The following is a 26,333-nucleotide window of genomic DNA, read 5'->3' on the forward strand; positions in this document are numbered from 1 at the left end:
TTGTGGCAAAAGCAAAAACTTTAGAGTGGCAATTATGATACATTTCAAAAGATAAGAGTGCCAAAAATGAAACAAAATTATTTTGCTTTTGCCACGGAATGGCAATTGCGATAATTGTTAAAAGCTAAGAATGGTAAAAGTGAAATGTCAAAATCTGGAGTGCTTAATTTTTTTTGGCAAAATCTATGGTGGCAAAAACAAAATTTTCTCTTCATCAGTGGGGCAGACGACAAATTAAGAATATTCTATCTCTTAATGTTATCTCTACCAATTAGTGCGTGCATGCTCTTAATATCAAAGTGGTGATTATAATTAAATTAGAAAATATGTCTCTGCAAGAAGACATCTTGTAAAATGGAGAAGAACATTATATATATGTGGAGGTAATATCACCAGTGGTGCTTAAACTTGCCACCGATGTTCGCTTTAGTGCCTGAACTTGAAAAATACGCTAAACTGGTTCTAGTACTTGGCGCAAACGTGCAAATATAGTGATAATCTCATTCATAGACGTATAATGGGCTAATGTGGCACCATATTTTGACCAGTATGCACACGTGGTATGGGACTCATTTACAACATATGATATGCTTTATAAATGCCTCTATGACCGACAGGCCCATATGTCAGCACAAGGGGAAAATAAACGATGAAAATTATAGCCTATCGGATTCAAACTCGCGATGTTGCACTTGCAAGCCGACTGCGCTCGCCACCTGCCCACTCATTTTCTCATATCCAGCGGCGAAAATGACGCGCTATGTTACATCTAGCCAGACCAGCATGGCTTTTAGAAAGGCTGCAATCAGTGCTGCCCATTTTGCGCATGTTAGTTTTTTTTACAAATTTGTAAAAGTTTGTCAACTACAATCACAATAATGAAAATGAATTTCAAATATTGATGTGTTAAGTACAAATAAAATAACTTATAATTTTTTAAGATATTCACATTTTTATTAATATTGGCTTGTGATAACTCTCACTCGTGGCACGTATTCATAATGTCTATATAACTGAAATATACTCAGGTGTAAATATTTATAAAAAATAATTTTAGATTTTGCATAGTTATGAATATTTTTTAATTATACAAAAAATTCCTAACAACAAACTTATGAACTATAAAAAGTGCATATAATTATTAAAATGTTTGTATAACTAAAATAATATTTATGAATTACAATTTAACAAATATTTATGATATTCTATACTATACTAACATTTTTATAATCAGAAATACAATTTAATTTATATGATTTTTCAAAAGTAATACGTCAATACTATTTAAAATTACTTGAACATTTTTCTAAATAAGTTTTCTTTTTACGTATAATATTTATAGCACACTAATATTTTAAATTTATATTTATTACTATAATTATAATTTACATACCAATTCTAAAAATAAATAAAAGAAAGATAGCATGGGTCGCACTGACTCCAGCCCATTTAAACCACATGGGCCATATGTGAATGCTATCAGAATACGGTGCCACGTCAGCGCATTATACATCTACAGATAGGATTACCATCGTATTTGCACGCTTTTTCCAAGTTTTATAACCAATTCAGTGTATTTTTCAAGTTCAAGTACCAAAATGAACATCGGTGACAAGTTTAAGCACCACCGATGATATTACCTCTATCTATGCTAAGAGATCATTTTGTGGATAAGAAAAGACACAACTTTTTAGTTTCATCTCTCTCTACCAACTCCGCAATTATCCTATGTGGCATCGCTAAAAGAATATTGTCATCACTAGGGACAAGACAATTGTTAATAAGACATGGTTCTCCTATACATACCACATTACTTTTTCTGGTAGGACATCTGTTGTGTCATGCCTCACACACATACAGGGCCGGCCCTAGCCTTTTAGATGTGCGAACTTCTGAACACCGCCGGCCATGGGCCTTGACTGCCACAACTATGGTCGGTCGACCTTAAGAGCATCTCCAGCCGTCGGTCCCCCAGGGGGCGCGTAAAATCGCCGCCTGGGGGCGAGTCGGCACAAAAGACTGGCCTGGGGGTGAGTGGGTTCCCAGTCGCGGACCCCAGGACCGCCCCCAGACGCCGTCTAAGTTAAAAAAAATCATTCGGCAAAGTTCGGTTAAACTCGGCTAAAATTCGGCAAACTTGGTATATATTAGACATGTTCGACAATTTATATGACAAATTTATCTAAAAGAAACTCTGAAACTAAGGGGCGAAGAAGTCACTCAACGCGGAGTAGTCACCGCCGTCGCCGCCATCCTTGCCGTCGTCGTCGGCGGCCTTCTCCTCCTTGACGCAGACACCCCTGCTGGACCCCTGCCTGGCGTCGCCATGGCGGACCGGTGGCGGTGTCGGCGCGTCGTCGTCATCGCTGTCGTCGAGGACGACGACGCCTCCTTCGTCGCGGCCCCGGCGGCACTGTTCGTAGCGCTGCAGGGTGGCACACTGGCGCTCCATCTCCATCTTGAGATAGTCGCCGCGCACCCATTTCAGGGCCGCCTCCTCATCGAGCTCCACATCGCCGTGCTCCGTCTTCACGGCGGGGAGCCCCGGCTCCGTCTTTGGTTTGACGAAGCGCGGAGGAGCCGACGAGGAGGCGCGGCGGCCGCCCTCGTTTACGACGATGCCGGTGCTGCGAGTGCGCTGGCCGAGCTGCGTCTCCGCTGCGGGCTCGGCCTTGACGCCCAGCAACGCCGGCGAGCCGGAGGAGTGGGAAGAAGAACGGGAGGAGGAGTGCGAGGAGGATGTCGAGGAGGAACCATACCTCCTGGGCATCCATTGCCCACCGCGACGGCGATGGGCCGCGGCCGCCGTGGCAGGGTATGCCAGCGGCAGTTCGTTGCCGCCCTCGAGGTACGACATCACGCCGTCGAGCGTGCGGCCGGGTGCACCCCACCACACGCGGCGCCCCTCGCTGTTATTGACGCCGCCCACCACTGGCGCCCCGTTGGTGGACGTCAGTCTCTGCTCCTGGCGGTGTTGGAAGTACGCGGCCCAAGCCGCGTGGTTGTCGACGGCGTACTTGGGGAGGGCGAGCTGCTCCTCTGTGAGGGAGTCCCGCATGCGGTCGATCTCGGCGGCCAAGTAGGCGGGGCGCGCCTCGATGTCGGGCACCAGGGGAATGATAACTCCCCCGTTGCTGAGTCTCCACCCCGTCGGCCCGACGCGCATGTCCGGTGGCGCTAGGATGTTCGCCCTGAACAGGAGCCACGCCTCCCACTCGTGAAGCGAGCGGCGGTCAAAGCCGTTGGCCCCACCGCGTAGGCGGGGAAACACGCGGCCATCGGGCTTGGGAGTGAGGGAGAGGGAGGGAAGAAGCGTCGGCGGCCGCGCACGGGAGAGGAAGAGCTCGGCGGGGGTCGAGGGGCTAGGACTGGTGTGGCCAGAGGCGAAGGAGGCCACCGGCTTATATAGTCGCGCCCGTGTGTACGCGTGGCGGGAGGGGAGGCGTCACCGCACCGCCCCGTGACGCGCCGCCCGTGATGAGGAATCAATGGCAAGGCTGACCAGCGGTGGCAGCGCGACAGCCTTGGCATTGATTCCCGCGGGACCGAGGCGATGAGGGCGAGGAAGCGGCCGTTTCGCTGACCCGACGGGCCCGCATCTCTTTCGCGCCAAAACCACTCTCCTCGGCGCCCCCTAGCGCGCCGGGTTCGGCCTGGGTCCGTCGGCTCTGATTTCGGACCAAGCCGGCAAAAAACGTGTTTCTGAGGGCGCGACTGGGCCGTTTTTTTGGCGCCGGCGAAAAGAATCGTCTAGGGAGGCCGTGTTGGGGGGCGCGGCTGGAGATGCTCTAAGGGAGCTCCTAATCCGCGCTTCTGGCGCTCGCAAGTGACGGGAAGCGGGCCGGCCCAAAAAAGGAGAGCGCCCAACAGGAAAAATAAAATAAAATTGGAGCAACGAGGAGACTCAATCCTGCAACCTCCTGTCTGGTGTTACAACACGCTAACCACTTGTCCACAACGGCACATCCGGTAGGTTACATCACTTCTTTTCTTTTTTAGGTTCTTATCTCCTTTTTTGTTTTTTCATTTTTATTTTCTGTTTTGTCTTTTTTCTTCCTTATATGATGAATTTTTCCAAACCGGTGAACTCTTTTCAAATCGATGAACTTTTTTCATTTCTTGATTGGAAAAAAGTTCACCGGATTTGAAAAAAGTTCACAAATTTGAAAAAGAAATTCATCGGATTTGAAAAAAGTTCATGGGATTCGAGATAAAGTTCATCACATATGAAAAAAGTTCATCGATTCTGAAAAAATAGTTCATCAAACATGAACACAGTTCATCAAAAATGATAAAAAGTTCATCCATTAAAAAAAGTTCATCGAATTTCTTAAAAGTTCATTGAAATTGAAAAGAGTTCATGGATTTAAAAAAATGAAAAAAGTTCATCGGAAGTTCTAGATACTTTTTCTGTACTTTGTATCTGGCGTACTTCACCTAATTTCCTCCGCAATCTTAGACTTCGGTGGCATTTATCACACGCTTCTGGACCCGAGACTCTTGAGGAATCTTTTCCATTCTTTGGTTATGTCCAGAAAGATAGAAATAAAATGGTGTAGGCCTTTTCAAGGACATTCGAAACAACATGTCGATAAATTGCTGTAGAAAGTGGGACTAGATCGAGAGTTCTGACCTTTTCGTGAGTTGGGTGATCTTCAAACTCTTGTTTTTCTATCCTGATGAACTCAGAAACCTACTATGGAATCAATCAACTCATCGCACCCGAGTGCTCTGCTCTCCAAGCTCTGTGCATGTGTTTTTACATTAAAATCCCCGAACGATTGTATGCTATCAAAGTAGGTGGGGATTTAATAAACTCTTTTTACAAAGGAAATCCTAAAAAAGAATTTTTTAGAAATTTGAAAAAAAAGTTCATTGAATTGAATGAAAAAATAATCAGTTTTGAGAAAAAAGTTCATCAAAGTTCAAAAAAGTTCATCGAAATTGAAAAGAGTTCATGTATTTTTTTTTTAAAAATCAAAAAATTAGAAAAAGTTCATCAAATTTGAAATATAGATCATTGAATTGAACAAAAGAAATCAGTTTTGAGAAAAAAAAACTCATACATTTTAAGAAAAGTTCACGAATTTAAAAGAAATCACCAAACCAGGAAAAAGAAACAGAAAAAAAAGAAAAAAAAAGAAAAAAAAGGAAAGAGGAAATAAGAAAAGTCGGAAGAAGATGTTAGCACGTCGGGCGTGTTCGCGTGGTGGTTATTGCAGTGTGGTTCGATCTCTGGGGTCCCAGGTTCGATTTTCTTCACTTTGGGACGGAGGGAGTATCTAATTAAGGAGTATTGCATGCTGCATGGTGCCTAATTAATGGAGATGCATGCTGCGACCTATATTGGATTTTTTGTTGCACGGATGCATATCTCACGCTGGAGTAGATGGGGCGTTAATCAAGGGATATTAGCACGTTTTGGTTGGCCGATTTCACGGCCAAAAATGTCGCCGCAGAGTCAATTCCTGATTTGTCGCGCAACCATGGACATCCCAATTAAGAGGTAAAATCATCACAGGTATCCTAACTTGCACAAAATATGACATTTTAGTCCCAAACTTGCAAAAATGAACTCCACCATACCCTAACTTGCACCTCATGTGATGTTTTAGTCCCACGTGAACGAGAGAATGACAATTGGTAGCCATGTGGCTGTCCCAGCCGGCGAACGCAGTTTTCCAAAACCCCCCACCCCTGCCGTTTTCCCTAATTAACCCGCACTTCACCTCACCTGAATTAAATCTGTCGGAATCGAGTTCGCATCCGCCTCAACTCCAGCTCCAGCTCCACTCGTCCCCATCTGCCCCCCTCAGCTCCAGCTTCAGCTCCACGCCACCATCAAGCTCGTCGCCGCCGTCCAGCTTCAGCTCCGGCGTCATGGTCTCCTGGTCAGACGGTTCATCCTCGGCGTCGTCTTCGGACGGTGACTCAGTCACAAGTCAGGTTAGCCGCCGGCTCCCCCATGGCAATACAGTTAGGGTTAGGGTTCCAGTATATTATTCTGGCCAGAGCTTGAAGATGTTGATTTGTTATTCTTCGAGGCACCTGCCACCATCTTCTGCTCAGAATGGAGAGGCCCTGCTACTGTATTTGTGTTCAGATGTGAGCACCAATGTGTGTATGAGAAGTTTGTTTCCTTCGATTCAGTGGATAGTGGCAGGAGGTTTTTAGCTTGTGCACAGAAGGTTAGTAGTTAGCTATCTCATATTGCATTTGTGTTAATTGCTTGCTGTGTGTAGTGTGTTTCAACTATGGATGATAGTGTGTGTATTGCTTGCTATCTTTCAGTCATAGAATGTTTTCATCATTTAGAATACTGAACACTTAACTGAATTGTCAATATATAATTAAACTTCATTTGTTAGCTCCATTGGTGAACTTAAGTGTTAAGTTCAGTTAACTGCATATAATTGCACCAACTAAAGATGACTTTATTTTACTGAATAGCATTGCATTGCACCAACTCTTATCTCTTTTTTGTCAAATCCATTGGAAATTCCTAAATGCCAGTATGTTGAGTGGATTGACCCTAAGTGGCCTGCCCAACTGAAGATGAGCCTAGCAAGGATTTGGGGCATGTATGAGGATGAGAACAAGCTTAGGCCGAAAGAAAATGTAGTTAATGCTGAAGAAAATGTTAGGGTTGTGGGAGAGAAGAAAAAGATGGAAAAAGATCTGAGGTTTTTTAAACTAGATTTTTCTAACATGGTGGCTGACAAGGAGCAGGCAATTACTGAATTGGGCAATGCAAGACTTGCTCTTTCTGACCTAAAGCAAGAGTTTGAGAAGAAGAAAATGTCTGACAAATCTACCACTAGCATTTATTAGGTTATGAGGGCTAAGGCAGAGAAAGAGAGGGATGAGATGAAGCAACAGATGGACAACATGAAGGAAGAGATGGACAAAGTGGTGTCACAGAGGGATGAGTTGAAGAAGGAGAAGAAGAAACTAGAGTACATGATTGGTGATTTATTCAGGCACAAGGAGGAGACGAAGAGCAAGATAAAGAAGGTGAAGGAGATCTTAGATGAATTTGAGTAATTCATTGTTGGTGTAATGCTGCCTTAAGTTGGAGCTATTAATTAGTTGTACTCCTTTAGTGACTTGGTTAATTTCTATGCCAGTATTATATAATGCACTGAATTTGTATGACTGCATTTAGTTAACTAAATTTATGACTGCTTTTAGTTAACTAAATTTGTATGACTGCTTTTAGTTAACTAAATTTGTATGACTACTTATAGTGTTACTAGTTATCTTAATATCTCCAGATAAGTGAATTTTTGACAGTGTCAGTGAACTGGACATGCCGTTAACATGCAGTTAACCCTAAGATCCAGTTAACTGAATTTGTAGTTAACTGAAGATTCAGTTAACTGAATCTTCAGGTTACTGCAAATTCAGTTAACTGCATTGCCACTTCACTGAATGTTTTATGAATTTAAATGAGTTAAATGCATTTCCAGTGCATTGAGGTTTTATAAATTTAAATGTTAACTGCAAATTCAATTACTGCAAATTCAGTTAAATGAATTGGTACTGTGTGGTAAATGGAGCTCAAAGTGCACTGATTTGGTCAGGGTTAAACTGTTTAATTTATGCTATTTGTAGACAAAACAACACCTGCTATCTAGACTAGTACACAACACATGTGTACAGCAGCAGCATTGCAACCAAATGAAAGCAACATGCACAAAATATAGGCCTAGAATGGAAACATAGTAGGAGGCCATGTCATAAGAAGCACACAATGAAAAATAGTAGCAGGGTAATTGAAGCAAATAAAACAATGACATTGTAACAGGTCATTCTAACAGAGCATTGTAACATGGCATTTTATATGAATTTTTGACATTGTTAAAAGTTAACTTAACAGAACAGTTTTAACAGCAGCAGCACCAGCAAATCAAAGCAAATCAAGGAACCATAGCATTACTATATAGATAGCATCCGTGATAGAGCAGCAGTGCCTAACCATTGCAGCAAAGTTCAGAGCACATTAAAATTAACTTATGTGCTCTGCTTATATAGAGCACACCTAACATAAACTAACCAAAATATCACTAACTTACAAGCTGAATTTTTCTTGCTAGTCAGCATACCTAACTACTGCATCTTCTTGTCCAGCATGTCCAGCATCTTCCTGTCCATCATCTTTAGTTTTTCAGGTGCTCCGAGCGGTGCACCTCCCCAGCAAATGGCCTCTTCCTGGGCTTCTCCGCCTTCTGTACTGCCGCCACCACCATCTCCTCTTCTGCCTCAGCCACCACCTCCGGCTTGACAATGTCAGGCACATCTGGCAGCAACTCCATGTCAATCGGGAGGTCTCTGTCGCCCTCCTTGGCGTTGTGGACGGGTGCCAACATTTCGATCTCCTCCTCCTCCTCCTCCTCGTCGTTCGACGGGACAACAACCTGCACCTCATCATTGCCAGACGAGTCAGAGGAGTCAGAATCCCCTATGTAGCCGGAGTCGTTGTTGGAGTCCACCTTGTAGTACCCCGAGTCGGATGACAAAGATGCATCATCGTCGTCGATGTGCACGAGGGGCACCGGCGCAGGCAGGGCCAGAACCACATCGTGGACTCGTTGCATCCTCGACAACACGCGCTTCGGATCCCGCTTCCGCTACGGTGTGGTGGCGTACCTGTACATCCACCAACGTATGCGCTGCCTCGGATCGTCGGAGAGCGTCTCCGCCATTGCAAAATGGAGGATGTTGACCGGAGGGGTACCTGGGCCATCAACGAGAGCGCGCATCTTCTCGTCGTCGGTCATCATGTTGATGAGGCCGCGTGCATGGTTCCTAAGCATGTCAATGCTGGGGAACCACCGGCCTATCTCCTGGAGCTCCGCGCGTGCGACCTCGTCGTCACCTGTCAGCTTGTCGACCATCCTCTTCCATGCAAGGTGGTTGTCCATGGCGTCGGCGGCGGCATCGAGATGGCCGGCGAGGGTTTCTTGTGGTGGAGTGGGAGGTGGGGAGCATAGAGGCCGAGGCGTCCTGAAACGGAAGTGTGTAGTAGTGGCTAGTAGGGGCGGTGGGTGGTGGCCTTTTAATAGGAATGGTAGAGCGAACGACACCGCTTTGACCGCGTTAACACAAAGATCTGAATATAAAAATGTGCCACTGAATATCTACCAAATCACTAGCACTAGTGCACTGACATGGAGCTCTGGCTATCCAACAAAGGGTCCTGGGTTCGATCCCCAGGTCAATAATTTTTTTGGAATTTTTTTAGTTAACAACAACGTTATTCAGTTAACATCATGTCAGTATTCAGCTAACCCAACAACACCTTTTTTGGGATTTTTTTAGTTAAAAGCAGCAAAATTCAGTTAACATCAGTAATAGAGTGCATGTGGAATTCAGCTAACAAAAAAATTCAGTTAACATGCAGATTCAATGAGCAGCAACATTCAGTTATCTTGCAAATTCAAACACCTAATTATAATATTTAATTACAAAAATGGCAATGTATGCCATGGTTTGCCATCAAAAAGTGGGCAATGTATGCCACATTTTGCCATCAAAAAAGAGGCAAGGTATGCCACAGTTTGACATAACAAAACAAAAGCCAGTTTATGAGTTACATAAGTATAGGCCTTATCAAAATATCGCACTGACAATTTCCAGTAGATCAGGTAGTAGGAAAATCTTCAGGAGGAGCATTGAGGTCAGGAATATGACTACCTATGTTATCTCCAAACAGCAACCACCATGCCCTTTCACCTGCAATTCCTCCTCTTCCTCTCCCTGCATCTGAATTTCCTCCTCTCCCTATCCCTGCACCTCCTCTCACTTTCCCAGCTTCTGCATTTCCTCCTCTCCCTCTCCTAGCTTCTGCATTTCCTCCTCTCCCTCTTCCTGGAGCTGCATCTGCACTAGCACCTCTTCCTGGAGCTGAGACTACACTTGCTCCCCTTCCTCTTCTTGCACTTGGATTTCCCTCTCCTCTGCCTCTCCTTTTCTTTCCTCGTCCACTGTCAGCTTCAATTCTTACCCTTGTCTCCCTAGCAATATTCATTTTTGTAGTGATCCTGGGTTGTGGTATTTTTGCCCCAGTAACAACAACAAATGAAGAGAGCTCAGGCAGTGGGTCATGGACCCTTTGAGGAGCTCTTCTTGCTCTTTCCCTGTTGGCCATGTTAAAAACCATACTGGTTGGTGACTCACTAGGATCCAACCTAGGATTTTTCTTGTTTGGAAAGGTATTCTGCAAAGAAAAAAAGATAATTTTTCAGATAAGCTCAATTTAGGCAGTTAACCACATTTCATGCAGTAGAGTTAACTATAAAAAAAGATGCAACTGAAGCATACCTGAAGAAATGTTGGGTCATCATAGTTCTCATCAACAAGATCTACTCCTTCTGCAATTAGTGCTTCCTGCCATCTGTAGTGCCCTTTCCTGTTGTGGTCAGCTCTGCCACAAATTGAGCAGTGCATTGTCACACCTTTTTTGTTCAAATATATAACACCATTCTTACTTCACTTCTCTTCTGGTGTTTTCTTCCTGTTTTTCTTTGGTCTTCCCAACTGTTTAGTGAAAACTGGTGGATATACTTTGTAACCATTCTATTTCTCCCAATGCTTTGGATATCTAAGTGGAACCAGAGTGTATCCATATGCTTTCGAATAATTCTCCATAGTGTAGCAGTCATGAATCATTGTCTTAGGGTCAATTCTCTCCTCCCTGCAGCATGCTATACTATGGCCACATGGTACTCCAGACAGCTGCCATCTCCTGCAGTCACAAGTGTGCAAGCACAAGTCAACTGTAAAACTAGAGGTATTAGACTAAACTCTAAACAATTGTTGGCCAGCTTTTGAGACATGGCAATTAGCAGCAAACTCAGTGTTCTTGTCTAGTTTCTTCTTGATCTTTGGGCATATTCTCTGCCCTACCCACTTCTCTATGGCCTCTCTCTGTTTACTCACTAGCCTTTGCATGATCTTGTAAAAAATTGTATTCCAGCATTGACAATACCGCCATCCCTCTGCCCTCCAGAATATAGCTGCAACAAATGTTGCACCATTTCCGATTAGTATCATTTCATAAAATGTTGCAACAATATAAAAAAATTAATGCATAGGAAGACGTAGGTACTTCATAAACTATTGCAGACGATTTACCTTTTAAATACTTCAGAGTTATTGTTCAACAGAATATCACACTTGGGAAAGACACTAAAAATGCTTTACACCATGTCTTTGGATCAAGTCTTTCAGTACAGTGGAAGGCAGCTGCACTGTGTCCATCCATTTTCTCACAGTTTTGGCTCCACTTCACCCTGTTTGGTCCTCCTCTAATGGCCCACAGATCTTGCTTCAGCAACTCTCCTTTGTGCTTCTCATTGAAATTCTGATAAGTATGCCTAACACAAAACCTATGGTTAGCATCTGGCTAGATTTTTTGCACAACATTGATCAAACATTTCTGCTTGTCACTCATAAAGTGAAAGGAGCAGTATTTGTGATGTTAAGGTCATCTCTCAGTGTAGTGAGAAACCACCCCCAAGAACTTGTGCACTCTACTTCTACCCAACCCATTGCAATGGGGAAAATGTAGTCATTAGGATCAATACCTACTGCACTAAGCAACACTCCTTTAAACCTAGTTTTCATGTGAAAACCATTAATAAAAATAATAGTCCTGCATCCCTTGAGCCACCCCCTTTTACATGCATCATAAGACCAATATTGAGTTTTCAGACATTTCTTGCCCAGTGGGAAATCTTTGTCTTTAACAAGCTCAGTTGACAGAAGAGATCTAGACCCAGGGTTGGTATTCCTCAATTCATGCCCATAATCCCAAAGCCTATTGAATTGCTCTTCTTCATCACCATGGATCTCCTTAAGTGTTGCAGTTCTTGCCCTAGCCAGCTTCCATCTGTTAGGGGTGACATGAAATTCCTTGGTGATCTTTCTTGAAAATGTAGCTAGTGACATCTTCTGGTCATCTCTGAACTCATCTATGAAATACTTGCACATGAATTTTGCTATCAGATACCTTAACTTCCATTTCTTCTGGCATATATGTTCTCCATAGTAAGTCTTGATGACAAATCCCCCCGTCCCGTTGTCATTGCCAGCAAACAGGTACCATGGGCAACCATTTTCTCAAACTGCTGTAGGGGAACGCAGTAATTTCAAAAAAAATCCTACGATCACGCAAGATCTATCTAGGTGATGCATAGCAACGAGAGGGAAGAGTGTTGTCTACGTACCCTCGTAGACAAAAGAAGAAGAGTTATGACAACGTGGTTGATGTAGTCGTACGTCTTCATGATACGACCGATCCTAGCACCGAAGGTACGGCACCTCTGCGATCTGCACACGTTCAGATCGGTGACGTTCCACGAACTCTAGATCCAGCTGAGGTCGAGGGGGAGTTTTGTCAGCACGACGGCATGGTGACAGTGATGATGAATTTACCCGCGCATGACTTTGCCTAAGCACTACGGCAATATGACCGAGGTGGAAGTCTGTGGAGGGGGCACCGCACACGGCTAAAAGATCAACTTGATCAACTTGTGTGTTCATGGGGTGCCCCCTCCCCCGAATATAAAGGAGGGGAGGCGGGGTTCGGCCGGCCTCATGGTGCGCCCCAAGGGGGGGATTCCTACTCCTAATAGGAGTAGGTTTCCCCCCTTTCCTAGTCCAACTAGGAGGGGAAGGAAGGGGAAGAGAAGAAGAAGAAAAGGGGGCCCGACCTCCCTCCCAATTGGGACTAGGCTTGGGGGGGGGGTGCGCCCCAACTCTTCGCCTCCTCCTCTCTCTTCCACTAAAGCACATGTAGGCCCATTAAGCCCTTGGAGGGTTCCGGTAACCCCCTGGTACTCCGATTTTATCCGAAACTTCTGCAGAACACTTCCTGTGTCTGAACATAGCCGTCCAATATATCAATCTTTATGTCTCGACCATTTCGGGACTCCTCATCATGTCCGTGATCACATCCGGGACTCCGAACAACCTTCGGTACAATATATCACATAAAATCATAATACCAATCGTCATTGAACGTTAAGCGTGCGGACTCTACGAGTTCGAGAACTATGTAGACATGACCGAGACACGTCTCCGGTCAATAACCAATAGCGGAACCTGGATGCTCATATTGGTTCCTACATATTCTACGATGATCTTTATCGGTCAAAACCGCATAAAAATATACATTGTTCCCTTTGTCATCGGTATGTTACTTGCCCGAGATTCGATCGTCAGTATCATCATACCTAGTTCAATCTCATTACCGGTAAGTATCTTTACCTGTTCCGTAATACTTCATCCCGGAACTAACTCATTAGTCACAATGCTTGCAAGGCTTATAATGATGAGTATTACCGAGAGGGCCCAGAGATACCTCTCCGAAACACGGAGTGAAAAATCCTAATCTTGATCTATGCCAACCCAACAAACACCTTTGGAGACACATGCAGAGCAACTTTATAATCACCCATTTACGTTGTGACATTTGGTAGCACACAAAATGTTCCTCTGGTATTCGAGAGCTGCATAATCTCATAGTCTGAGGAACTTGTATAAGTCATGAAGAAAGCAGTAGCAAAGAAACTATTACGATCATAATGCTAAGCTAACGTATGGGTCATGTCCATCACATCATTCTCCTAATAATGTGATCCCGTTCATCAAATGACAACACATGTCTATGGTTAGGAAACATAACCATCTTTGATTAACGAGCTAGTCAAGTAGAGGCATACTAGGGACTGTATGTTTTGTCTATGTATTCACACATGTACTAAGTTTCCGGTTAATACAATTCTAGCATGAATAATAAACATTTAAATAAATAATAACTTTATTATTGCCTCTAGGGCATATTTCTTTCAGTCTCCCACTTGCACAAGAGTCAACAATCTAGTTCACATCGCCATGTGATTTAACACCAATAGTTCACATCTCTATGTGATTACACTAGTAGAAAAAGGGCCTATTGTCCCGGTTGGTGAGGGCCTTTAGTCCCGGTTCATGAACCGGGACTAAAGGGTCGGTACTAATGCCCTGACCCCTTTAGTCCCGGTTCAATCCAGAACCGGGATAGAAGGGCCTCCACGTGGCCTGTCCCCTGAGCCCAGGCAGGAGGGCCTTTGGTCCCGGTTGGTGGCACCAACCGGGACCAATAGGCATCCACGCGTCAGCGTTTATGTGGCTGTGGTTTTTGTTTTTTTTGAAGGGGGGGGGGGGTTGGGGGGTTTTGGGGGGTTAATTTAGGTGTTTCATATATTGTGCTATAGCTAGCTAATTAATAGAGAGAAGTGTCCTCTCTTTTGTCCGTGCTTGGTCGACGCTACGTACCATACATACATACGTATAGAGAGGACTAGCTAGACACGCTAGCTAGCTAGTAAGCAAACAGAAGATCGTCATGAACATATATGCATACAGAGAGAAGTGATATCGACCACCTCTCCTTCTCCGAGAGATTGGTCGAACAAACAAGTTCTCGTATATCTATCCGACACTACCGGCTACATATATACAATAATTATCTTTTACAAATATATAATCTCCTAAAATACGGACGCGTGGTCCACATAGGATTCTCCGTCTTCAGCGATCACGTGGTCAAGAAAGAATGCCGCCAATTCCTCTTGAATTGCTCGCATGCGATCTGGTGCTAGGAGTTCATCCCGCATCCGAAACATCTAATTTTAAGAAGGGGGTCAATACATATATATATATGAATGAATGAAACTCAACACAAATGATGGTAATAAAATAAAATTGTGAATATTGTTATTTACGCACTTCATCCGGAGGGCTAGAAAAAAGAACAAAGACGAGAAACATCGAGAGGGCATCACTTCCTTCTGCGATTATGTCCCTCAACAACGCTTCTTGTGCTTCGTCTTGGGGGGTGTCCATAGTTTCTACAAATATTTACAACATGGCAATTATTATTCAAACATGACAGATATGGATATATTAGTGGCAAACGTAGAACTAGCTAGCTAATCACAATAAGGAATCATATTAGTGGCCTCGATGCTGCTTCTCTAGGGTTTGGGGTGGCCTCGACAACGCTTCAAGGGTTAGGGGGTGGCCTCGAGAACGCTTCAAGCTAGGAGGGGGTAATATAGACCCCCCCCCACGTGTTGAAGCTATCGGGAGGGGGTCAGCGTTGAACAGTACATCTATGTCCCACAAGTGACGTGGGCATCGACGTGGGCATCGACGCCCACAAGCTATTGGATTTCTTCAATACTTTGACACTATAGGAACCCTTGACCCTAAAACCTTCGACCCTTGACCCCTTAATGACCCTCGACCCTCTACCCTAGTTCCCGACCCTCGACCCCTCGGCGATCCTCGACACCCTCGTTATATCGACAACGACGCAACATACATATACATGGGAAAATAATGTTATCGGGGAGGGGGTATCGGTACCCCCCCCTCGTGTCAAAGTTTCTTCTTTCTCCTCTATTCCTTTCTTTCTTCTTCTCCTCTTCTTTTCTTCTTATCCCTTGAGAAAGGAAAATAAGGAAAAGGAAGAAAAGAGGAAGAAGGAAGAAGGAAGAAGAAGAAGAAAAAAAAGAAGAAAAAAAAGAGGAGAAGAAGAAAAGAATAGAGGAGAAGAAGAAAAAATAGAAAAAAAATTGGTCCCGGTTCGTCCCACCAATCGGGACCAAAAGGTCCGGACGAACCGGGACCAATGGCCCACGTGGCCCGGCCGGCCCCCTGGGCTCACGAACCGGGGCAAATAGCTCCATTGGTCCCGGTTCTGGATTGAACCGGGACTAATGGGCTAAATTGGACTGGATGAAAGCCCTGTTTTCTACTAGTGTTAACACCCATGGTTCACATCGCCATGTGACCAACACCCAAAAGTTTTACTAGAATCAATAATCTAGTTCACATCGCTATGTGATTAACACCCAAAGAGTACTGAGGTGTGATCAATGAGTCTATCACATTCAGAGCCATATGTATTTTGCAAATATTCTATGTCTACAATGCTCTGCATGGAGCTAATCTTGCTAAATGCTCCCACTTTCAATATGTATCAAGATTGAGACTTAGAGTCATCTGGATCGGTGTAAAAGTTTGCATCGACGTAACTCTTTACGATGAACTCTTTATCACCTCCATAATCGATACATATTTCCTTAGTCCTCACTAAGGATAATTTTGACCGTTGTCCAGTGATCTACTCTTAGATCACTATTGTACCCCCTTGCGAAACTCATGGCAAGGTGCATAATAGGTCAGGTACACAGCACAACACACTTTGTAGAACCTATGACTGTGGCATAGGGAATGACTTTCATTCTCTTTCTATCTTCTGCCGTGGTCGGGATTTGAGTCTTACCAACTTTACACCTTGTAATACAGGCAAGAACTTCTTCTTTGACTGATCCATTTTGAACTCTTTCAAAAAACTTGTCAAGGAATGTATTCATTTAAAAATCTTATCAAGCGTCCCTATCTATCTCTATAGATCTTGATGCCCAATATATAAGCAACTTCACCGAGGTCTTTCTTTGAAAAACTCTTATTCAAGTATCCCTTTTTGCTATCCAGAAATACTATATCATTTCCAATCAACAATATGTCATCCACATATAATATTAGAAATGCTTCGAAGCTCCCACTCACTTTCTTGTAAATACAGGCTTCTCCAAAAGTCTGTATAAAACCATATGCTTTGATCACACTATCAAAGCGTTTATTCCAATTCCGAGAGGCTTGCACCAGTCCATAAATGGATCGGTGGAGCTTGCACACTTTGTTAGCACCCTTTGGATCGACAAAACCTTCTGGTTGCATCATGTACAACTCTTCTTCCAGAAATCCATTCAGGAATGCAATTTTGACATCCATCTGCCAAATTTCATAATCATAAAATGCAGTAATTGCTAACATGATTTGGACAGACTTAAGCATCGCTACGGGTGAGCAAGTCTCATCGTAGTCAACTCCTTGAAGTTGTCAAAAACCTTTTGCAACAAGTCAAGCTTTGTAGATAGTAACACTACTATCAACGTTCGTCTTCCTCTTGAAGATCCATTCATTCTTAATGGCTTGCCGATCATCGGGCAAGTCCACCAAAGTCCACACTTTGTCCTTATACATGGATCCCATCTTAGATTTCATGGCCTCAAGCAATTTCACAGAATCTGGGCTCATCATCGCTTCCTCATAGTTCGTAGGTTCATCATGGTCTAGTAACATGACTTCCAGAATAGGATTACTGTACCACTCTGGTGCAGATTGTAGTCTAGAAGACCTACGAGGTTCGGTAATAACTTGATCTGAAGTTTCATGATCATCATCATTAGCTTCCTCACTAATTGGTGTAGGAATCACTGGAAATGATTTTTGTGATGAACTACTTTCCAATTCGGGAGAAGGTACAATTACCTCATCAAGTTTTACTTTCCTCCCACTCACTTCTTTCGAGATAAACTCCTTCTCTAGAAAGGATCCATTCTTAGCTACGAATATCTTGCTTTCGGATCTTGTGATAGAAGGTCTACCCAACAGTTTCCTTTGGGTATTGTATAAAGATGCACTTCTCCGATTTGGGTTCAAGCTTATCAGGTTGAAGCTTTTTCACATATGCATCACAGCCCCAAACTTTAAGAAATGACAACTTTGGTTTCTTGCCAAACCACAATTCATAAGGCGCCATCTCAACGGATTTTGATGGTGCCCTGTTTAACATGAGTGCAGCTATCTCTAATGCATAACCCCAAAACAATAGTGGTAAATCGGTAAGAGACATCATAGATCGCACCATATCTAATAAAGTGCGGTTACGACATTCGGACACACCATTACGCTGTGGTGTTCCAGGTGGCGTGAGTTGTGAAACTATTCCACATTGTTTTAAATGAAGGCTAAACTCGTAACTCAAATATTTTCCTCCATGATCAGATCATAGAAACTTTATTTTCTTGTTATGATGATTCTCTACTTCACTCTGAAATTCTTTGAACTTTTTCAAATGTTTCAGACTTGTATTTCATTAAGTAGATATACCCATATCTGCTCTAATCATCTGTGAAGGTCAGAAAATGACGATACCCGCCACGAGCATCAGTACTCATTGGACCGCATACAACGGTATGTATTGTTTCCAATAAGTCACTATCTCGTTCCATTGTACCGGAGAACGGAGTTTTAGTCATCTTGCCCATAAGACACGGTTCGCAAGTATCAAATGTTTCATAATCAAGTGATTTCAAAAGTCCATCTTTATGGAGTTTCTTCATGCGCTTTACACCGATATGACCCCACCGGCAGTGCCACAAATAAGTTGCACTATCAATATCAACTTTGCATCTTTTGGCATCAATATTATGTGTATCATTATGATCGAGATTCAATAAACCATCAACATTGGGTGTATGACCATAAAAGGTTTTATTCATGTAAACAAGATAATAATTATCCTCTGTCTTAAATGAATAACCGTATTGCAATAAACATGATCTAATCATATTCATGCTCAACGCAAGCACCAAATAACATTTATTTAGGTTCAACATTGATCCCGAAAGTATAGGGAGTGTGCGATGATGATCATATCAATCTTGGAACCACTTCCAACACACATCGTCACTACATACTCAACTAGTCTCTATTTATTCTGCAACTCCTGTTTCGAGTTACTAATTTTAGCAACCGAACAAGTATCAAATAACCAGGGGTTACTACGAGCACTAGTAAGGTACACATCAATAACCTATATATCAAATATACCCTTGTTCACTTTGCCATCCTTCTTATCCGCCAAATGTTTGGGGTAACTCCGCTTCCAGAGACCATTTCCTTTGCAGTAGAAGCACTTAGTTTCAGGCTTAGGTCCAGCTTTGGGCTTCTTCACGGGAGTGACAACTTGCTTGCCATTCTACTTGAAGTTCCCTTTCTACCACTTTGCCCTTTTCTTTAAACTAGTGATCTTGTCAATCATCAACACTTGATGCTCTTTCTTGATTTCTACCTTCGTCAATTTCAGCATCACGAAGAGCTCGGGAATAGTTTTCGTCATCCCTTGCATACTATAGTTCATCATGATGTTCTAGTAACTTGGTGATGGTGACTAGAGAACTCTGTCAATCACTATCTTATCTGGAAGATTAACTCCCACTTTGTTGAAGCGATTGTAGTACACAGACATTCTGAGCACATGCTCACTAGCTGAGCAATTCTCCTCTATCTTTTAGGCAAAGTACTTGTCAGAGGTCTCATACCTCTTGACACGGGCACGAGTCCGAAATACCAATTTCAGCTCTTGGAATATCTCATATGCTCCGAGATGTTTCAAAAACGTTTTTGAAGTCCCAGTTCTAAGCCGTAAAGCATGGTGCACTAAACTATCAAGTAGTCATCATATTGAGCTAGTCAAACGTTCATAACGTCTACATCTGCTCCTGCAATAGGCCTGTCACCTAGCAGTGCATCAATGACATAATTCTTTTGTGCAGCAATGAGGATATACCTCAGATCACGGACCCACTCCGCATCATTGCTACTATCATCTTTCAACTTAGTTTTCTCTAGGAACATAAAAAACACAGGGAAGCTATAACGCGAGCTATTGATCTACAACATAATTTGCAAAATACTATCAGGACTAAGTTCATGATAAATTAAAGTTCAGTCAATCATATTACTTAAGAACTCCCACTTAGATAGACATCCTTCTAGTCATTTAAATGATCACGTGATCCAAATCAACTAAACCATGCATGTCCGATCATCACGTGAGATGGAGTAGTTTTCAATGGTGAACATCACTATGTTGATCATATCTACTATATGATCCACGCTCGACTTTTCGGTCTCCAGTGTTCCGAGGCCATATCTGCATCTGCTAGGCTTGCCAAGTTTAACCCAAGTATTCTGCGTGTGCAAAACTGGCTTGCACCCGTTGCATGTGAACGTAGAGCTTATCACACCCGATCATCACGTGGTGTCTCGGCACGACGAACTGTAGCAACGGTGCATACTCAGGGAGAACACTTATACCTTTAAATTTAGTAAGGGATCATCTTATAATGCTACCGACGTACTAAGCAAAATAAGATGCATAAAAGATAAACATCACATGAAATCAAAATATGTGACATGATATGGCCATCATCATCTTGTGCTCATGATCTCCATCACCAAAGCATCGTCATGATCTCCATTGTCACCGGCGCGACACCTTGATCTCCATCGCAGCATCGTTGTCGGCTCGCCAACTATTATTACTACGACTATCGCTACCACTTAGTGATAAAGTAAAACAATTACATGGGGATTGCATTGCATACAATAAAGTGACAACCATATGGCTCCTGCTAGTTGTCGATAACTTTGTTACTAAACATGATCATCTCATACAACAATTTATATCACATCATGCCTTGACCATATCACATCACAGCAAGCCCTGCAAAAACAAGTTATATGCCCTCTACTTTGTTGTTGCAAGTTTCACGTGGATGTTACGGGCTTCTAGAAAGAACCGTTCTTACCTACGCATCAAAACCACAACGATTTTTCGTCAAGTGTGATGTTTTAACCATCAACAAGGACCGGGCGTAGCTGCTACCTCTTGAGCATGTGTTGGTTTTTCCCTTGAAGAGGAAAGGGTGATGCAACAAAGTAGCGTAAGTATCTCCCTCAGTTTTTGAGAACCAAGGTATCAATCCAGTAGGAGGCTCCTCCCAAGTCCCACGCGCCTACACAAACAAACAAGAACCTCGCAACCAACGCGATAAAGGGGTTGTCAATCCCTTCACGGTAACTTGCGAAAGTGAGATCTGATAGAGATAATATGATGAGATAAATATTTTTGGTATTTTTATGATATAGATTGGAAAATAAAAGTAGATGGAAAACATATATGATAAAAGATAGACCCGTGGGCCATAGGTTTCACTAGTGGCTTCTCTCAAGATAGCATAATTATTACGATGGGTGAACAAATTACTGTCGAGCAATTGATAGAAAAGTGCATAGTTAAATATCTAGGCATGATCATGTATATAGGCATCACGTCCGCAACAAGTAGATCGAAACGATTCTGCATCTACTACTATTACTCCACACATCGACCGACTCCTACCTGCATCTAGAGTATTAAGTTCATAAGAACAGAGTAACACACATTATGATATAAACCCCATGTTTTTATCCTTGATGGCAACAATACAATACAATACGTGCCTTGCTGCCCCTGCTGTCACTGGGAAAGGACACCACAAGATTGAACCCAAAGCTAAGCACTTCTCCCATTGCAAGAAAGATCAATCTAGTAGGCCAAACCAAACTGATAATTCGAAGAGACTTGCAAAGATAACCAATCATACATAAAAGAATTCAGAGGAGATTCAAATATTTCTCATAGATAAACTTGATCATAAACCCACAATTCATCAGATCTCGAAAAACACACCGCAAAAAGAGTTACATCTAATAGATCTCCAAGAAAAGGTAGGAGAACTTTGTATTGAGAATCAAAGAGAGAGAAGAAGCCATCTAGCTAATAACTATGGACGCTTTTGCTCGAGGTCTGATCGATCTACCCATTCCATGCAGTCGTGATGGTGATTATCCGGTGGTACAGTATGCAGACGACACCATTCTGGTGATGCCTGCTTGTCCTGTCCAAGCCACCCATATGAAATCAATCTTAGAGGATTATGCTGCCTCTGTTGGTCTGAAAATCAACTTTCATAAGTCCACTCTTATACCCATTAACCTTGATCAGCAGCACGCGGTGGACTTGGCTCAAATTTTCGACTGCTCCGTTGGATCTATGCCCTTCACTTACCTTGGCCTCCCCATGGGCACGACAAGGCCGACACTGCTTGATCTCATGCCGTTGGTGCACGGAGTGGAAAGGAAAATGTCAACAGCCCTTGCGCTGTTGTCCTCGGGGGCCAAGCTAACCCTGGTCAACTCTGCTGTTACCTCCATGCTGATCTACGCCATGTGCACGTTCAAACTGCACCCAAAAGTTATTGAGCACCTCGACAAGCTGCGCAGGTACTGTCTTTGGGCGAAATTTTTTGACGATGGCGTCAAAATAATTCCCTTGCTGCTTGGGAGTTGGTCTGTAGACCCAAAAACAAAGGGGGACTCGGTGTAATTGATATCAAGACCCAGAACGCTGCCCTCCTTCTAAAATATCTGTTTAAATTTTATAACCACCATGATGTTCCCTGGGTGACCCTGATCTGGGGCTCGTATCACACTGACAAGGTTCCACATGTAGTGGAATAGCTGGGCTCTTTCTGGTGGTGTGATGTTATGCAGCTTAGTGATGCGTCCCGCGGGATCACCAAGGTTGTTCTGGGTAATGGCTCATCCTCCCTGTTCTGGAAAGATGCATGGTTCGACGATCGTGACACCCCTCTTATGGAGCTTTACCCCAGGGCGTTCTCTTTCTGCCTAATCGATGATGAGCCCGTGGTTAATATTCTGACTGCCTCTGATCCCAGCTTGATCTTTCACCTACCTCTCTCCACGCAAGCGAGACAGGAGATCAGAGCTATTTAACACGGGTCCATGCATGTCGTGCTTGACGTCGATTGCAATGACTCCTGGGTTTGTAATCTTGGCGGGTCTTTCTCCTCCAAGAGATACTATGATCACTGTTTCAGGGACACGGTAGCCGACGAGGCTTTTGGGTGGTTATCGAAGGCCAAGAGTCTAATCAAGTTCAAAATTTTTGGTTGGCTATTGATGGTTGATCGCCTGAACACTAGAAATATGCTGAAGCGCCGCCACTTTGCTGTGGCTGGGAACATCTACAAGTGCATGCTCTATCAAAACCCTCCCGAGGAAACTGTCGAGCATCTCTTCTTCAACTGCCCGTTCAGCCGACGATGTTGGGACAAAGTTGGCACACTATGGCCAATCTCTGGCAATAGATTAACTCTCATACATGCTGGCAAAGAGGGTTGGCACCGGCCGTTGTTCATGGACATTTTCCTGCTGGCGGCTTGGAGTTTATGGAAGGAGCGAAATAATCTTTATTTTAGGGGGATCCCACATTCTTTTCGCTCGTGGCTAGCTAGGTTTAAAGAGCTCTTGGCTTTGTTAGTTCACAACTGTAAGGAGGCCATGCGTCCCTCCCTGGAAAACTACATACAAAGCTTGTAGCAGTTGCGTAGATTAATTTCTAAAATTCATGCCCGGGGGGGCTCACACCCCACTTGTAACAATGTTGTAATTGGTCCCTTGTGAGTAATACAAAGTCAGTGGGAGCCTCTCCCACTGTCGTGCAGTTTCAAACAAAATAAAATAACTATGGACCCGAAGGTCTGTGTTAAACTACTCACAACTCATCGGAGAGGCCTTCGAGATGATGTAGAGGCCCTCCGTGGTAGATTCCCCCTCCGGCGGAGCGCCGGTGAAGGCTCCAAGATGGGATCTCGCGGATACAGAAGGTTGCGGCAGTGGAATTAGGTTTTCGTGGTGCTCCTGGATGGTTTCAGGGTACGTAGATATATATAGGAGGAAGAAGTAGGTCGGTGGACGCTCGAGGGGCCCACGAGGGTGGGGGCGCACCCACCTCCTTAGGGCGCTCCGGGCACCCTTGTGTCCGCCTCATCCGCTTCTTGACGTCCACTCCAAGTCTCCTGGTTTGCATTTGTTCTAAAAAGATCGCTCCCGAAGGTTTCATCCCGTTTGGACTCTGTTTGATATTCCGTTTCTTCGAAACACTGAAATAGGCAAAAAAACCCAGCAATTCGGGTTGGGCCTCCGGTTAGTAGGTTAGTCCCAAAAATGATATAAAAGTGTAAAGTAAAGCCCATAAACATTCAAAACAGGTAATATAATAGCATGGAACAATAAAAAATTATAGACACGTTGGAGAGGTATCAAGCATCCCCAAGCTTAATTCTTGCTCATCCTCGAGTAGGTAAATGATAAAAACAGAATTTTTGATGTGGAATGCTACCTAGCATAATTCCTAATGTAATTTTCTTTATTGTGGCATGAATGTTCAGATCAAAACGATTCAAAATAAAAGTTCATATTGACATGATAAACAATAATACTTCAAGCATACTAACAAAGTAATCATGTCTTCTCAAAATATCATGGCTAAATAAAGCTATCCCTACAATATCATATAGTCTGGCTATGCTCTATCTTCATCGCACAAAGTATTTAATCATGCACAACCCCGATGACAAGCCAAGCAATTGTTTCATACTTTAGTATTCTAAAACTTTTTCAACTTTCACGCAATATATGAGCGTGAACCATGGACATAGCACTATATGTGGAATAGAATGGTGGTTGTGGAGAAGACAAAAAAGAGAGGAAGATAGTCTCACATCAACTAGGCGTATCAACGGGCTATGGAGATTCCCATTAATAGATATCAATGTGAATGAGTAGGTATTGCCATGCAACTGATGCACTAGAGCTATAAATGTATGAAAGCTCAACAAAAGAAACTAAGTGGGTGTGCATCCAACTTGCTTGCTCACAAAGACCTAGGGCGTTTTGAGGAATCCCATCATTGGAATATACAAGACAAGTTCTATAATGAAAAATTCCCACTAGTATATGAAAGTGACATCATAGGAAACTCTCTATTATGAATATCATGGTGCTACTTTGAAGCACAAGTGTGGTAAAAGGATAGTAGCATTGTCCCTTCTCTCTTTTTCTCTCATTTTTTATTTGGCCTTTCTCCCTTTTTTATTTGGCCTTTCTCTTTTTTTGTAAAGTCCGAAGTCTCATCCCGACTTGTGGGGGAATCATAGTCTCCATCATCCTTTCCTTACTTGGGACAATGCTCTAATAATGAAGATCATCACACTTTTATTTACTTAGAACTCAAGATTACAACTCAATACTTAGAATAAGATATGACTCTATATGAATGCCTCCGGCGGTGTACCGGGATATGCAATGAGCCAAGAGTGACATGTATGGAATCATGATGGTGGCCTTGCCAAAAATACGATGTCAACTACATGATCATGCAAGAGCAATATGACAATGATGATGCGTGTCATAATAAACGGAACGGTGGAAACTTGCATGGCAATATATCTCGGAATGGCTATGGAAATGCCATAATAGATAGGTATGGTGGCTGTTTTTAGGAAGGTATATGGTGGGTGTATGGTATCGGCGAAAGTTGCGCAGCACAAGAGAGGCTAGCAAGTGTGGAAGGGAGAAAGTGCGTATAATCCATGGACTCAACATTAGTCATAAAGAACTCATATACTTATTGCAAAAATTTACAAGTCATCAAAAACCAAGCACTACGCACATGCTTCTAGGGGGATAGATTGGTAGTAAAAGACCATCGCTCGTCCCCGGCCGCCACTCATAAGGAAGGCAATCAATAAATAAATCGTGCTCCAACTTCATCACAAAGCGGTTCACCATACGTGCATGCTACGGGAATCACAAACTTCAACACAAGTATTCCTTAAATTCATAATTACCCCACTAGCATGACTCTAATATCACCATCCTCATATCTCAAAAGAATCATCAAGCATCAAACTGATCATAGCATCCAATTCACTTTCTATGATAGTTTTAATTATACCCAACTTGGATGCTCATCATTCTAGGACCAATTTTATAACCATAGAAAATACCATGCTGTTCTAAAAGACTCTCAAAATAATATAAGTGAAGCATGAGAGATCAATAATTTCTACAAAATTTAACCACCGCCGTGCTCTAAAAGATATAAGTGAAGCACTAGAGCAAAAATTATCTAGCTCAAAAGATATAAGTGAAGCACATAGAGTATTCTAATAAATTCTAAATCATGTGGATCTCTCCCAAAAGGTGTGTACAGAAAGGATGATTGTAGTAATCTAAAAAGGAAAGACTCATATCATACAAGACGCTCCAAGCAAAACACATATCATGTGGCGAATAAAAATTATAGCTCCAAGTAAAGTTACCGATAGACGAAGACGAAAGGGGGGATGCCTTCCAGGGCATCCCCAAGCTTAGGCTTTTGGTCATCCTTGAATATCTTGGGGTGCCATGGGAATCCTCAAGCTTAGGATATTGCCACACCTTATTCCATAGTCCATCAAATCTTTAAACAAAACTTGAAAACTTCACAACACAAAACTCAATAGGAAATCTCATAAGCTCCGTTAGTGCAAGAAAGAAAAACCACCACATAAGGTACTGCAATGAACTCGTTATTTATTTATATTGGTGTTAAACCTACTGTATTCCAACTTCTTTATGGTTCATACCCCCCGATACTAGCCATAGATGCATCAAAATAAGCAAACAACACATGAAAAACAGAATCTGTCAAAAACAGAACAGTCTGCAGCAATCTGTAACTTTCGAATACTTCT

Source organism: Triticum aestivum, chromosome 2B, assembly GCF_018294505.1.
Source record: "Triticum aestivum cultivar Chinese Spring chromosome 2B, IWGSC CS RefSeq v2.1, whole genome shotgun sequence".
Classification (NCBI taxonomy): Eukaryota; Viridiplantae; Streptophyta; class Magnoliopsida; order Poales; family Poaceae; genus Triticum; species Triticum aestivum.